This window comes from Gossypium arboreum, chromosome 12 (genome assembly GCF_025698485.1).
Source record: "Gossypium arboreum isolate Shixiya-1 chromosome 12, ASM2569848v2, whole genome shotgun sequence".
In the NCBI taxonomy this organism is placed as follows: domain Eukaryota; kingdom Viridiplantae; phylum Streptophyta; class Magnoliopsida; order Malvales; family Malvaceae; genus Gossypium; species Gossypium arboreum.
Genome location: NC_069081.1, coordinates 87,514,484 through 87,532,165, shown reverse-complemented (window position 1 = coordinate 87,532,165; position 17,682 = coordinate 87,514,484). Strand labels below are relative to the sequence as shown.

General features: G+C 38.8%; 1 long non-coding RNA gene across 1 annotated transcript; it reads right to left on the bottom strand.

The window, feature by feature from the left end:
* Positions 1-14,418: 14,418 nt before the first annotated feature.
* On the bottom strand, positions 14,419-16,228 carry LOC128285136 (uncharacterized). Its single transcript, XR_008275554.1, has 2 exons — positions 16,097-16,228; positions 14,419-14,696 (listed from the first exon to the last, which is right to left on the bottom strand). It is a non-coding gene; the product is annotated as an uncharacterized LOC128285136 (long non-coding RNA).
* Positions 16,229-17,682: the final 1,454 nt, after the last annotated feature.

Here is a 17,682-nt window from a genome sequence, read left to right as displayed (position 1 = left end):
TGAAATCAATTTAGAGTACGAATACTTACCACAGTTTCTCTTCTTGAATCCGTTTAAAGCCTAGAAGATAAAAGGATTGGCCACTAAAAAGTGAAGGAAAACAAAGAGTTACTGGTCAACAAGAAATCGGCACCACAGGTTTCGGCTTTTGTGACTTTTCGGCAAAAGTAAAGATAGAAGTAGTAGATGAACGGGAGGGAATAGTGAACAAGATTCGAAAAAGAAAAGGAAGGAAAAGTGGATGGAAGGGTGGTGGTTCAGCTAGAGAAGAAGAAAGAAAAAAGAAGAAAAGAAAAAACTATGGTTTACAGAAGAAAACGGCACAGCTAAATTCCTAAATGCCAAAAATACTACCCTAACACCCCTCTGCCGAAATCCCCTCCCTAATCCCCTCTAATCGGCTAACTCTATCTCCCTCTCAAATCCCTAAAATCTCTCCCCTTATCCCTCCTTAATCCATGCGTTTGACTGATTCAAACTCTCTCCCACAGAGTTCCATTCGGCTACAACTCCTGCCTGCTCAAAGCATAAAAATTAACATCACATTTGCCATCACAGGGAATCAAACCCAGGTCTTCCCCCAACCACTTACACGCCACCTTTTTAGCTCCCTAGTGGCGTCACTTAGCCACTTTACCAGAGGCTCTTTTGTGATACATTTTACCCACAATTTTTAATAAGACCACCTATCCAAATCCCCTAACTCTTAAGTCTAAAATTCAAAAATTCTACAGGGTTTTGGCCAACACATGGGCTTTCCATAAGCCCATTTACACCCTCCACTTATGAATTTCACAACCAAATACCAAATTTTAAAAACTTTCCCAAAATCTTGAAAATCACGAAAAACCCGAAAATCAGGATGTTACAACTCTACCCTCCTTAAAGAAATTTCGGCCTCGAAATTTTTCCTGATCCAAATAGTTGAGGGTATTGCTGACGCATTGCTTCCTCGGTTTCCCAAGTAGCTTCTTCTTTGCCATGGTTTCTCCAAAGTACCTTCACTAATGGAACTGACTTCCTTCTGAGCACCTTGATGTCGCAATCAAGTATTTGCATAGGTTCTTCGAAGGTCAAATCCGACTGTACTTCGATTTCTGCAACTAGCATGATATGAGTTGGGTCAGATCGATATCGCCTTAGCATGGGCACATGAAAAACATCATGAATACGATCCAGCTCTGGAGGTAACTCTAGCTGATAAGCCACCAGCCCTATCCGCTTAATAATTCGATAAGGCCTAATAAACCGTGGACTCAACTTGCCCTCCTTACCAAATCTCAATATCTTCTTCCAAGGTGATACCTTCAAAAAGACCATATCCCCCACAGCATATTTGTAACACCCCGAACCCGTGACCGTCGCCAGTGTCGGACACGAGGGGTTAACGGGCCAAATCCTCCCAAGGTACCAACCAATTTGGCATTTCCAGACAGGCTGGAAAACTGCGTCACTATCGCCTTAAAAAACATATCTCGAGTTCCAAAACTCGGAAACTGATTCCGTAAATTTTCCCTAAATTTAGACTCATATATCCATCCATGGATTTATTTCTAGAATTTTTGGTCAGACCAATTGGTACAGTTTATTAGTTAAAGTCACCCATGTTACAGGGGTCGACTACACTGACCTTCACGCGTTACAACTTGAATATCATCTTGTACAGAGCTCTAATGCTCATGACGTTTGTTTCTAATGAAACTAGACTCAAAGGGGAATCTATTCATATAAGGCATGACTTCTAATTGTTTCTGGATAATTTACGGTAAATTTTCAAAGTTGCGACAGGGGACCCAGAAACCGTTCTGGCCCTGTCTCACGAGAACTTTAATATTTCTCAGTATACTGCTCATATGGTCGTTTCGTTTCGTCCATATAAAAATAGATTCATCAAGGTTCAATTTCATAATTTACTCACTATTTAATTCTACTTCTACTATTTTTAGTGATTTTTCAATCTCATCTCACTGCTGCTGTCCACAACAGTTACTGCAGTAGACTATGCCAATTCCATGAATCTTTCCTTGGCCTTAATCATCCATCATACATGACACAAATTATGGCCACCTTATCAAAATTAAAGTTTCTAAGACTCGTGGCTATAGGTTCTAGCATCCCACTCGACGACCACATAGGCCATTTTCACATGGCTTAAAGTTTACAACCCACAGTTCAACAAAATATTATAGCCTATACATGCCAAATGTTCTTCAACAACGAAGACAATACCAAAATATTTCAGCCGGTGTGATGACTTCAACGACGGTTCCGATCACGCAAACAATACGAGTCCGAGAGACCTAAAATGGGTGACAAGAAAACACCGAGTGAGTTTATAACTCAGTAAGTCATAAGCATTCATCAATCCACTGATAAAGTTACTACAACATGAACAATAAACGAGGCTAGGTACTCATCCATATCGAATCTATACCATAATTCCTCGGACCTTTTGGTCCAATCTCATACCAAGTCATACATCCACATTTCATATTCTACGCAACAAGATATTTGAAGCATTTTCACACACTAACTCATTTCCACCACAATCATACAATTTCAATCATCACATAGATTTAAGGCTTACCAAATTCAACCCCGAGCATGAACGTATTTTCTATTCGTCATGAGCTCGAGGTACTTACCCGATCCGCTGTCCGGATTAACTCGATAATGTCGCACACTCAGTGCCAATTGTAATACAAGAGCGTATAGTGAATCCCACACTTAGTGCTATATATTTTCAGCTCGCACACTTAGTGCTATAGAATCAAACTCGCACACTTAGTGCTGTACAATTTTAAACCCGCACACTTAGTGCCAATCTTGTCACCGTGTCCATTTATACCCGCACACTTAGTGCCGAGACCAATACCTTATGCATTTTGCTGCCTTTATACATTCAACAATGGCATCCTTCCATACACATACATTTTCATTTACACATCAACTCATTTAAACACAATTGTGTATATATTATGGTCATTTACATCAACACCAAATATATGCTTAATGACTTACCTCGGATGTTGTCGCATCGCCTTCAACGGCTATTCAATTACTTTTTCTTTCCCTTGTCCAACTTCGATCCTTTGAGCTCTTGAGCTAAATCAAACAAATTTACTTCCCAATCAAACACACACATACGGCAACCACATATTGTTTTTAACACATTCGGTCACTTGGCGACCCATTTAACTTTTAAGCATTCATTTCTAATTTTTTTTAGTTAAACAATGCCGAATGCCATTAGCTACTAATGCCACACACACACACATGCATAAAAATTTATTCATACATGACCCATAGCTCATTTGGTCATTCATCTCTCAAACCTATCAAGCTTCATATCATGCTTCCTTGGCGAATACACATATAAGCACATTTAGCATTTGATACATTCGGCCTTAGCATAATTTCATTTAAAAGTCCCTATTAGCCACTTCCCCCATCAATTATCTCATCTACTTAATATTTCATACCTATCATGCTAGCCGAATATTACTTATTCAAGTTCAACATCCTCCTATACGACACTAGCATCAAAGATGATATCTAATTCTTCTCTTTTTCTTTTCATCAAACAACCTATATGAACATTTAACCAATCCAAACTTCACCCATTCACACTTATTCATTTAACATAAAGAAGATAAATCACCCTCTTCACTATCAACCATGGCCGAATGCACCAAGCATTACCTAACTAAGATTTCACAAATTTTTAACCTTATATCGACCTCTACTTGTTCAATACAACATGAAACAACCTCTTCTCCTAACCTCTTGACACACGGTTTGATGTTCAAACCACCATGAAAGTTTGATTTTTCATGACATTGCCGAAATGCATTTTGACAATTAGCTCACAATGCAAAGAAGTTAAAGCCAACATCTCAAGACTTACCTCCAACTAGAAGAAGGGTTGCCGAATTTGCTTAATGAAAAGCTCTCTAATTCCTTCCTTTGGTTTTCGGCTTTGGCAAGATGGAGAAGAAGATGAACACTCCTCTTCTAATTCCTCTTTTATAAATCTTTATTTCTCCTTTATTATTATTATTTTTTTGTTTTCTTTGCTCATTCACGGCAAAATGAAGAGGCTGGTAGGTAAGTCTTCCTTCACCTTTGTTTTCTTTACTTCATGTAACTAATATTATTTTATCTAAATTAATGCCACTTCTTAATTTAATATCTATTAAACATATATATTTGCCCATCAACATCCATCTTGGCGCCACTAGAGAATAAATTGGGCAATTTGACATGCAAGGACAACATTTTCTAGCATGCATCAATAGGCCACTTCAACATTTGCCTATCACATTTCTAAGTTTTCTCACACAAGTCCTAATTGATAAAATTCACTTACAATTAACAAAATCCAAACATGAAATTTTCACACATGCATATATGCATATAATGAGCATCAATTATGATGGTTAATTATTATTATGACTCGGTTTAGTGGTCCCGAAACCACTTTCCGACTAGGGTCAATTTAGGGATGTCACAACTCTCCCCCACTTAAGAAATTTTCGTCCCCGAAAAATCTTACCGTAAATAGGCTCGGTATCGCTCTTTCATAGAGTCTTCAAGTTCCCAAGTGGCTTCTTCCATTCCGTGTTTATGCCACAACACCTTCACTAACGGGATTTTCCTATTGCGCAATTCCTTTACTTCACGCCTCATAATGCGAACCGGTTCCTCTTCATAGCTCAAATTAGGTGAATCTCAATCTCGATGGAGCAATTACGTGCGATGGATCGACCTATATCGTCAAGCATCGAGACATGAAAACGTTGTGAATCTTTTCGAGCTCGGGGCAAAATTAATCGATATGCGACTGGCCCAACTCGTTCGGATACTTCATATGGCCCGATGAACCTCGGACTCAATTTGCCCTTACGACCAAATCTAAGCACCTTCTTCCAAGGTGAAACTTTGAGAAAGACCTTGTCTCCAACTTGATATTCAATATCTTTTCTTTTCAAATCCGCATACGACTTTTGGCGATCCGAAGCAGCTTTCAAACTTTCACGAATTACTCGAACCTTTTGCTCGGCATCCTTAACCAAATCAACCCCAAAGAATTTACCTTCACTAAGTTCACCGAATAATAGGTACGGCATTTACGATCGTATAAAGCCTCGTAAGGCGCCATCTTAATACTTGATTGAAAGCTATTGTTGTAAGCAAATTCAATCAAAGGCAAATATCTTTCCCATGAAACACTAAACTCAAGGATGCAACATCTCAACATATCCTCCAGGATTTGAATTATCCGTTCGGATTGACCATCGGTTTGGGGATGAAAAGCAGTGCTAAAATGCAACTTGGTACCCAAAGCCTCTTGCAATTTCTTCCAAAATCGCGATGTAAATCTTGGGTCTCTATCCGACACGATAGAACTAGGCACCCCATGCAATCGAATAATTTGGGAGACGTATAATTTTGCCAATTTATCAGCGAAAAATCCGTGCGGACAGAATAAAATGAGCGACTTGGTCATCTATCAACAATGACCCAGATCGCATCCTTCTTACTTGTCGACAATGGCGGTCCGGATACAAAGTCCATGGTGACTCGATCCCATTTCCACTCGGGTATCGTGATCGGTCAAGTAATCCCGATGGCACTTGATGCTCCGCTTTCACTTGTTGACATATTAAACATCTCAAACAAAGTCGAGATGTCTCGTTTCATACCATGCCACCAAAACCGACGCGTTTGGTCATTGTACATTTTAGTACTACCCGGTGGATTGACATTCGACTCATCGTGAGCCTCGTTCAAAATCATCGAAACAAGTTCAATTCCTTGGAATACATAATCGACCCTTGAACGTCAAGCAATCATGGTCGTCAATCTGAAATTCCGATTCCTCCTTCGAAACACATTCGGCTCGCTTAGCGACCAATTCGGCGTCGACCTTCTGAGATTCAAGTACTTGTTGAATCAATAACGGCTTGGTCTCTAATTCGACTACTAGCACCTCATCGGGTGAAACAGATAGATGAGCATCCATCGCTCTCAAAGCAAACAGTGCCTTGCGACTTAAAGCATCGGCCACCACGTTGGCCTTTCCCGGGTGATAATCAATGATGAGTTCGTAGTCTTTCAACAACTCAAACCAACATCTTTGTCGCAGGTTTAAATCTCTCTGAGTCATCAAATATTTTAGACTCTTGTGGTCCGAATAAATGTGACACCTTTCTCCAAACAAGTAATGCCGCCATATCTTCAAGGCGAACACTATGGCTGCTAGTTCAAGGTCATGGGTCGGATAGTTTCTCTCATTCGACTTTAGTTGTCTCGACGCATAAGCCACAACTCGACCTTCTTGCATCAACACACAACCTAACCCAAGCAAGGATGCGTCATCAGATATGACAAACTCTTTACTGGGACTCCATTTGTACTAGCACTGGGGCCTCGGTTAAACAAGTTTTAGTCGATCGAAACTTTCTTGACAAAGTTCGACCACTCGAACTTAACATCTTTTGGAGTAGTTTCGTCATCGATACAGCTATCATCGAAAAACCTTTCACAAATCGTCGATAGTATCCGCAAGCCCCAAAAGCTCCTAACCGGGTAACATTCCTTGAGGTTTCCAATCGACTATGGCGAAATTTTGTTTGGTCGACTCGAATACCCGATGCAGATATCACATGACCCAAGAAGCTAACCTCCCTCAACCAGAACTCACACTTGCTAAACTTAGCATATAACTGCTTATCCCGTAAAATTCGCAACACTATCCTCAGGTGTTCAGCGTGTTCGGTCTCATTTTGCGAATAGACCAAAATGTCATCAATGAAGACAACTACGAACCGATCCAGATATGGTCTCAAGATCCGATTCATCAAATCCATAAATACCGCAGGGCATTAGTAAGCCCAAATGGCATCACTAGGAACTCGTAGTGACCATATCTCGCTCAAGGCGTCTTGGGTACGCCCAAATCTCGAATTCAAGAATCGATAATAGCCCGATCTCGGATCTATTTTGAAAACACCGAGGCTCCTTCAGTTGATCGAACAAATCATCGATACTGTAACAGATATTTGTTCTTTATCGTCGCTTATTGTCGACGATAGTCGATGCAACCTCATGGTTCCATCCTTCTTTTCACAAACAACACCGGCGCACCCCAAGGAGAAAAACTCAGGCGAGCAAAACCTCTATCCACCAATTCTTGCAACCGAGCTTTCAACTCCTTTAATTCCGTTGGTGCCATACGATACGGAGCTATCGAAATTGGAGTGGTACCGGTACCAATTCGATGCCAAACTCTATTTCGAACAGTGGCAAACCCGCAATTCTTCGTGGAAAACATCCGGTATTCACAAACCATCGCACAGATTCGGGTTTCTTTTCGACTCCTTGTCATCGAGCACATACGCAAGGTACGCCGCACCCTTTTCTTACATATTTCGGGCCAACATTGCGATATTACGGTGGCAACCCTTTAAGTCCGTAGACTCAACCCGAATTATCTCGTTATTCGCGCACCTCGATCTATAGTCTTGCTTTTGCAATTTACAACCGCATCGTGCATGGTCAACCAATCCAACCCAAGAATAACATCGAATTCGTCGAACGGCAAAAGCATCAAGTCCGCGGAAAACAAGAACCTCAAACACTAGGGGACTTTTCTTACACACTTTGTTGACAAGCACGTAATGACCCAAGGGTTTGACACCGAATTACAAACTCGATGAGACTCAATAGGCAAAGTCTTCTTGGATGCTAAGGTTTCGCATATATAAGAATGAGTAGAACCGGGGTCAATCAAAGCAATCACATTAGTATCGAAAAGAGTGAAAGTACTGGGTGATAACGTCGGGGAGGATGCCTCCTCTCGTATGCGGATGGCATATGCTCTAGCAGAGCGCTGGTCTCGGATCGAACAGCCGTATCAGTGGCTCCTCTCTGATTACCACCCCTACCTCCTGAAATCCTCGGGGGTCTACCTCTAGCTGTCGCCCCACTAGATCTTGCACCTTGCATCTTATTCTTCTCATCTAGTTCCGTGCAATCTCTAATAAAGTGGTCCTTCGAACCACATCCGTAACAAGCCCGGTTAACGGACTTACCCCAACATTCACCTAGGTGTCGTCTTCCACATTGGGGGCATTCAGGTTGCTCTTGACGATTATTGCCCACACTAGCTACCGATGTAGCTCGGGAGTCCGTCAATGGTCGGGCTCTGATGGAAATTCCCGCAGTCGCCCTCGACTTACTAGTGTCCTCCCTGAATTTCTTTACGATCGAGAACGAGCTTTACTCACCGATCTTTTACGATAATCTCTTGCTTCAAATTCAGCCTTCTTCTTCTCCTTCCAAGTTCTTCCGCCTTGCGAGCTCGTTCGACTAGTGTTACGAACTCCTTTATCTCCAAAATACCCACTAGTAGCTTTAAATCTTCATTCAATCCTTCTTCAAATCTTTTGCACATAGCAACCTCATCAGCCACACACTCCCGAGCATACCGACTAAGTCTTACGAACTCATGTTCGTATTCAGATACTGTCATACGGCCTTGCTTGAGCTCCAAAAATTCCTTACGTTTCGATCGATGAACCGTTGACTAATATATTTCTTCCGAAATTCGTTTGAAAGAAATCCCAAGTAACTTGTTCCTTTGGGACTATGGAAATCAAGGTCCTCCACCAATAGTAGGTGAGTCTCGTAACAAAGATATAGCACACTTAAGACATTCATCGGTGTGCATGACAGTTCATCAAACACTCTAATGGTGTTATCAAGCGAATTGGCCCTTTCAAAGATCATCGGTAACTATGGCCTTAAACTCCTCGCCCCACGCTTCCTAATCAAGTCCACGGTGGTTTACTCAGCCTCACGGGATCGATGAATCGATGGCATCACGGGCTCTTGGGGTGGATTATTTAAATTCGGGAATGGTTGGACAGTAGGATTAGTTCGGGCATCTTCGCGCGACCCACTCATTCATCATGGTGAAGAAGGCTTGTTTCGCCTTCATTTTGATTATTCGCGGATGACTGAGGCTCAACAGGCGGTGTCCCTTGCGCAGGAGCAGCCGCTACAATTTCAACGTCATCCGCCAAGGGTCTCTCTATCCCGGGTTCCATCACTAATCAAAACAAAAATTTCAACCGTCAGAAGTCATCACATTATTAAGCACTAACAATTTGGCATGTATAGCTAGACTCACACGCTCTATGGTAGTCCTAGGACCGACTAAACCATAGCTCTGATACCAATAAAATTGTAACACCCCGAACCCGTGATCGTCGCCAGTGTCGGACACGAGGGGTTAACGGGCCAAATCCTCCCAAGGTACCAACCAATTTGGCATTTCCAGACAGGCTGAAAAACTGCGTCACTGTCGCCTTAAAAATCATATCTCGAGTTCCAAAACTCGGAAACTGATTCCATAAATTTTCCATGAATTTAGACTCATATATCCATCTATGGATTTATTTCTATAATTTTTGGTCGGGCCAATTGGTACAGTTTATTATTTAAAGTCACCCATGTTACAGGGGTCGACTACACTGACCTTCGCGCATTACAACTTGAATATCATCTCGTACAGAGCTCTAATGCTCATACCGTTTGTTTCTAATGAAACTAGACTCAAAGAGGAATCTATTCATATAAGTCATGACTTCTAATTGTTTCTGGATAATTTATGGTAAATTTTCAAAGTTGCGACAGGGGACCCAGAAACCGTTCTGGCCCTGTCTCACGAGAACTTTAATATTTCTCAGTATACTGCTCATATGGTCGTTTCGTTTCGTCCATATAAAAATAGATTCATCAAGGTTCAATTTCATAATTTACTCACTATTTAATTCTACTTCTACTATTTTTAGTGATTTTTCAATCTCATCTCACTGCTGCTGTCTGCAACAGTTACTGCAGTAGACTATGCCAATTCCATGAATCTTTCCTTGGCCTTAATCATCCATCATACATGACACAAATTATGGCCACCTTATCAAAATTAAAGTTTCTAAGACTCGTGGCTATAGGTTCTAGCATCCCACTCGACGACCACATAGGCCATTTTCACATGGCTTAAAGTTTACAACCCACAGTTCAACAAAATATAATAGCCTATACATGCCAAATGTTCTTCAACAACGAAGACAATACCAAAATATTTCAGCCGGTGTGATGACTTCAACGACGGTTCCGATCACGCAAACAATACGAGTCCGAGAGACCTAAAACCAATAAAATTGTAACACCCCGAACCCGTGACCGTCGCCAGTGTCGGACACGAGGGGTTAACGGGCCAAATCCTCCCAAGGTACCAACCAATTTGGCATTTCCAGACAGGCTGGAAGACTGCATCACTGTCGCCTTAAAAATCATATCTCGAGTTCCAAAACTCGGAAACTGATTCCGTAAATTTTCCCTGAATTTAGACTCATATATCCATCCATGGATTTATTTCTAGAATTTTTGGTAGGGCCAATTGGTACAGTTTATTAGTTAAAGTCACCCATGTTACAGGGGTCGACTACACTGACCTTCATGCGTTACAACTTGAATATCATCTCGTACAGAGATCTAATGCTCATACTGTTTGTTTCTAATGAAACTAGACTCAAAGGGGAATCTATTCATATAAGGCATGACTTCTAATTGTTTCTGGATAATTTATGGTAAATTTTCAAAGTCGCGACAGGGGACCCAGAAACAGTTCTGGCCCTGTCTCACGAGAACTTTAATATTTCTCAGTATACTGCTCATATGGTCGTTTCGTTTCGTCCATATAAAAATAGATTCATCAAGGTTCAATTTCATAATTTACTCACTATTTAATTATACTTCTACTATTTTTAGTGATTTTTCAATCTCATCTCACTGCTGCTGTCCGCAACAGTTACTGCAGTAGACTATGCCAATTCCATGAATCTTTCCTTGGCCTTAATCATCCATCATACATGACACAAATTATGGCCACCTTATCAAAATTAAAGTTTCTAAGACTCGTGGCTATAGGTTCTAGCATCCCACTCGACGACCACATAGGCCATTTTCACATGGCTTAAAGTTTACAACCCACAGTTCAACAAAATATAATAGCCTATACATGCCAAATGTTCTTCAACAACGAAGACAATACCAAAATATTTCAGCCGGTGTGATGACTTCAACGACGGTTCCGATCACGCAAACAATACGAGTCCGAGAGACCTAAAATGGGTGACAAGAAAACACCGAGTGAGTTTATAACTCAGTAAGTCATAAGCATTCATCAATCCATTGATAAAGTTACTACAACATGAACAATAAACGAGGCTAGGTACTCATCCATATCGAATCTATACCATAATTCCTCGGACCTTTTGGTCCAATCTCATACCAAGTCATACATTCACATTTCATATTCTACGCAACAAGATATTTGAAGCATTTTCACACACTAACTCATTTCCACCACAATCATACAATTTCAATCATCACATAGATTTAAGGCTTACCAAATTCAACCCCGAGCATGAACGTATTTTCTATTCGTCATGAGCTCGAGGTACTTACCCGATCCGCTGTCCGGGATTAACTCGGTAATGTCGCACACTCAGTGCCAATTGTAATACAAGAGCGTATAGTGAATCCGCACACTTAGTGCTATATATTTTCAGCTCGCACACTTTGTGCTATAGAATCAAACTCGCACACTTAGTGCTGTACAATTTTAAACCCGCACACTTAGTGCCAATCTTGTCACCGTGTCCATTTATACCCGCACACTTAGTGCCGAGACCAATACCTTATGCATTTTGCTGCCTTTATACATTCAACAATGGCATCCTTCCATACACATACATTTTCATTTACACATCAACTCATTTAAACACAATTGTGTATATATTATGGTCATTTACATCAACACCAAATATATGCTTAATGACTTACCTCGGATGTTGTCGCATCGCCTTCAACGGCTATTCAATTACTTTTTCTTTCCCTTGTCCAACTTCGATCCTTTGAGCTCTTGAGCTAAATCAAACAAATTTACTTCCCAATCAAACACACACATACGGCAACCACATATTGTTTTTAACACATTCGGTCACTTGGCGACCCATTTAACTTTTAAGCATTCATTTCTAATTTTTTAGTTAAACAATGCGAATGCCATTAGCTACTAATGCCACACACACAGACATGCATAAAATTTATTCATACATGACCCATAGCTCATTTGGTCATTCATCTCTCAAACCTATCGAAGCTTCATATCATGCTTCCTTGGCCGAATACACATATAAGCACATTTAGCATTTGATACATTCGGCCTTAGCATAATTTCATTTAAAAGTCCCTATTAGCCACTTCCCCCATCGATTATCTCATCTACTTAATATTTCATACCTATCATGCTAGCCGAATATTACTTATTCGAGTTCAACATCCTCCTATACGACACTAGCATCAAAGATGATACCTAATTCTTCTCTTTTTCTTTTCATCAAACAACCTATATGAACATTTAACCAATCCAAACTTCACCCATTCACACTTATTCATTTAACATAAAGAAGATAAATCACCCTCTTCACTATCAACCATGGCGAATGCACCAAGCATTACCTAACTAAGATTTCACAAATTTTAACCTTATATCGACCTCTACTTGTTCAATACAACATGAAACAACCTCTTCTCCTAACCTCTTGACACACGGCTTGATGTTCAAACCACCATGAAAGTTTGATTTTTCATGACATTGCCGAAATGCATTTTGACAATTAGCTCACAATGCAAAGAAGTTAAAGCCAACATCTCAAGACTTACCTCCAACTAGAAGAAGGGTTGCGAATTTGCTTAATGAAAAGCTCTCTAATTCCTTCCTTTGGTTTTCGGCTTTGGCAAGATGGAGAAGAAGATGAACACTCCTCTTCTAATTCCTCTTTTATAAATCTTTATTTCTCCTTTATTATTATTATTTTTTTGTTTTCTTTGCTCATTCACGGCAAAATGAAGAAGCTGGTAGGTAAGTCTTCGTTCACCTTTGTTTTCTTTACTTCATGTAACTAATATTATTTTATCTAAATTAATGCCACTTCATAATTTAATATCTATTAAACATATATATTTGCCCATCAACATCCATCTTGGCCGGCCACTAGAGAATAAATTGGGCAATTTGACATGCAAGGACAACATTTTCTAGCATGCATCAATAGGCCACTTCAACATTTGCCTATCACATTTCTAAGTTTTCTCACACAAGTCCTAATTGATAAAATTCACTTACAATTAACAAAATCCAAACATGAAATTTTCACACATGCATATATGCATATAATGAGCATCAATTATGATGGTTAATTATTATTATGACTCGGTTTAATGGTCCCGAAACCACTTTCCGACTAGGGTCAATTTAGGGATGTCACAATATTCAATATCCTTACGCTTCAGATCGGCATAAGACTTTTGTCGATCTGCTGCCTCTTTTAACCGATTCCTGATTACCTTCACCTTGTCTTCAGTATCCGTTATCAACTCTGGCCCAAGTACTTGCCTTTCCCCTAACTCTGCCCAACAAGTAGGCGAACGACACCTTCGCCCATACAGTGCCTCATAAGGGGCCATCTGAATACTTGCTTGGTAACTGTTGTTATACGCGAACTCTGCCAATGGCAAATAATCCTCCCAACTGCCCCTAAATTCAATTACACAATTCTCTCAACATGTCTTCTAGAATCTGAATGACCCTCTCTGACTGCCCATCCGACTGAGGGTGAAAAGCCGTACTAAAGTCCAATCGCGTTTGTAACGCCCCCTTACCCGAGACCGTCGTCGGAGTCGAGCACGAGGCATTACTAAACTTATTTGAGCACTTAAACAAATTCGGACAAGCTGTCCAACTGCGTCATAGTTGCTTAAAAATTCTATCTCGAGTTCCAAAACTCGAAATCAAATTCCGTAAATTTTATCTTAAACTAGACTTATATATCTATCTACTAAATTTTTTTCTAGAATTTTTGGTTGGGCCAATTAGTACAGTTTATTAGTTAAAGTCTCCCCTATTTTAGGGTTCGACTGCTCTGACCTCTGTGTATTACGAATCAGATATCTCCCTGTACAGAGTTTCAATGACTATGCCGTTTGTTACTAATAAAACTAGACTTAATAAGGAATCTGTAAATATAAAGCATGACTTCTAATTATCTTTGTACAATTTATGGTGAATTTCCAAAGTCAGAACAGGGGATCCAGAAATCGCTCTGGCCCTGTTTCACAAAAAATTTAACTTCTCATAAAATATAACTCATATACCTGTTTTGTTCCATCCATATGAAAATAGACTCATAATTCTTCAATTACATATTTTATTCATCAACTAATTATATCTCTACTATTTTTAATGATTTTTCAAACTCACGTCACTGCTGTTGTCTGAATCTATTTTATGGTAAATTTTGCCTATTTCATGGTTTCCATGGATTAGCTAGCAATTTAGCATACATAACACCAAATATGATCATGATTAGCCATTCCAATGGCTAATCATTACCAAGCATTTCCATACCACTCAATATCCATATCATAAGACCATATATACAAAATGATTATAATGCTATACATGCCATACTCAAAACATACAAGCCATTATGCCAAGATGGTATACGGATAGTGTGAGTGGGCCTCCGACCGTTCCCGATTTCTGAGCTGGCTTGTCAAAACTATAAGGAATGAAAAGGAGGGAGTAAGCATAAATGCTTAGTAAGTCCATATGAAATTAATAAGCAACTACCAACACGCTTTTAAGATAAAACACCACAATTGTACAATTATACATACTCAGCTTAAACTGTTTTATCGAGATATATTTACTAAATAATTTATTTCTGGAGCTACGAAACTCAAAATTAAGTTACATTAATTTTCCTTGAAACTAGATTCATATACCTTTCTTCCATAAAATTTCCAAAATTTTTGGTTTATCCATTTAGTACAGTTTATTCATTAAAGTTTCCCCTGTTTCGCTGTCCAACAGTTCTGACCTCTCTTCACTAAAAATTATTTATCTCATAATTCGGGACTTGGATAATGTTCCCGTCTATCCATATTGAAAATAGACTCGATAATGATTTTAAATATATAAATTAAAACTCATAATTATTTTTGTACAATTTCTAATGATTTTATAAAATCAGAACAGGGGATCTCGAAGTCATTCAGACTCTGTCTCACAACAGTTTAAATATCTCATAACATAAAGTCCAATTGCATGTACCGTTTCCTCTATATGAAACTAGACTCATCAGGCTTTAATCTCATATTTTATTCAGCCCTTAACTCAATTTCCACAATTTATGGTGAATTTCAAAAGTTACACTACTGCAGTAACCCAAAACTGCCAAGGCCATATTTATTCATTCACCACTATTATTCACTAAATCCATACAATATCATTTCATCCATCATGGTAAGAACACATAATTATGCTTCATAAGCATAGATCCATAATCTCAATGTCATCAAGTATCAAGAACTTATTCCAAATCGTGTCATTTTCATAGTATTCACCAATTCTTAATCTTTTCGGGCCATTTTACATTTTCGTTCATAATCAAATTAGGGAACGATAACGGAATTGAGTACCTCATTATCACAATGCCATAGTAAAACTATGGTCTTGCACATAGTCACATATCACATATCGAGGCCATAGCCCAGCCATGGTCTTACACGGATCACATATCACACTGATGCCATATCCCATATATGGTCTTATACAGTAGCACATATCACACCGATGCCATATCCCGGATATGCTCTTATACGGAAGCACATATCACATTTCTCCGAAGCCATAGCCCAGCTATGGTCTTATATGGAAATCAGATTTCACATGCTGCCATGGTCCAACCATGGTCTTTTCCGTCAATTCGTCTTAGCCACTGAATGAAAGTACTCAAGTCCGTTGTTCCATTTAATTTATACTTTTATTCAAATATCATTTTACAATTATCACAATTTAATGACATTTTATATGCAATAATATACTATATCATTCATGAAATTTTCATTTCAAAACATTAAATTACACATTGCATTATTAAAAATCATATGAACTGACCTCGATATAAAATATTAGCAATCGAGCCTATTCCTCGTAAACTTTATTTTTTTTCCTCGATCACGACTTGAATCTCGTTTCTCTTGATATGGTGCAAAAATATGAAAAACCAGCATAGGAGACCTACTACGGCGCTTTTGGCTGAGAAAGATGAAGAAATGTCTAGATTTTCAATTACATCATTTTTTTAACTATTAACTTTTATGCTAATTCCAATTTTGTCCCTTGTTCACATTGTTTTCTTGCTTATTTCATACCAAAATCGTCCAGCCATTAACCTTTGGGTCTAATTGCTCTTTAAATCCATCTTTTTAAATACTTAAGCTATTTAATCACATCTCACAATTTTGCACTTAGTTCAATTTAGTCCTTTTCACCTAATTAACTCATCAAATCTTAAAATTTCTTGTGAAACTTTAATACTAACTTATTTACACTCCATAAATATTTCTAAAATATTTATGGCTCGTTTATGAATTTGAGGTCTCGATACCTCATTTTATTCCGTTTATCTACAACTTCCTATACTACATAATTTCATTTAATATCCAAATGACCAAAATGCCCTTACTACTAAACTTTCCAAAATTCCATCCATGTCCAAATTTTTTTCCATAGACTTAGAAATTGGTCAAATTTCTATTTAAGACCTCCTCATTAATATTCTAAAGCAATTTCATACTAAAACTTCTAGAATGCAAGTTTTGCAAATTATTCGATTTAGTCCCTAATCTCAACTTAAGCACTTTATGCATAGAATTTCATCACGAAATTTTCACACAATCATTCAATCATATCATAAACCTCAAAATAATTATAAAATAATTATTTCTATCTCGATTTGTAGTCACGAAATCACTATTCCGATTAGGCCCTAATTAGGGATATTACAATTCTCCCCCCTTTAGGGATTTTCGTCCCCGAAAATCTTACCGGAAAAGTGGTCTTCACTTAAATTCCTCAATTTCATATTCGGTGCTGAAGAACTTTCACTCAGGCAGTGCCTCCAATATATCTCTTTAATTTCTCATATATTCTGAAAGCTTACGGACTCATCTCTTAATTGTTCTTAAATTTTCAACCCTTCTCAGTTTCCCATGATATCATGACATAAAACCCGTATCTCAACTTGATTTAATGGAGACCGGAATTCCAAGAAATCCAACAATCAAAGAGACCTGAAATTCCATGAATCTGATGAGTAGGAATTCATTCAATACCGATATGATTTATAGATCTCGCCAAACCTTTAAGAATAGGATACATCACATTTTCCTCTTTCCGACATAGAAATAATTCTGATATGGCCTCAAGAATAATCCTTCCCATTTCCATCCCAATATCAACATTGCCAAGGATAATTTTGATAACCCCTTTAACAACTCAGATTTTATGTAACATCAAATGCTCTAAATTATCACATTACCTCACTGTCTTGAAACATATCACAATTCATACAATAGTACATTACTGAAAGTCAGGAAGTCTTTACTCAATGTAGACTAGTCTAGTTCAGACACTTCGGTTACCAATATTCTCATCTATCCGAACTCTGTCAACATGTAATAAACCTTTCAGCTTTCACA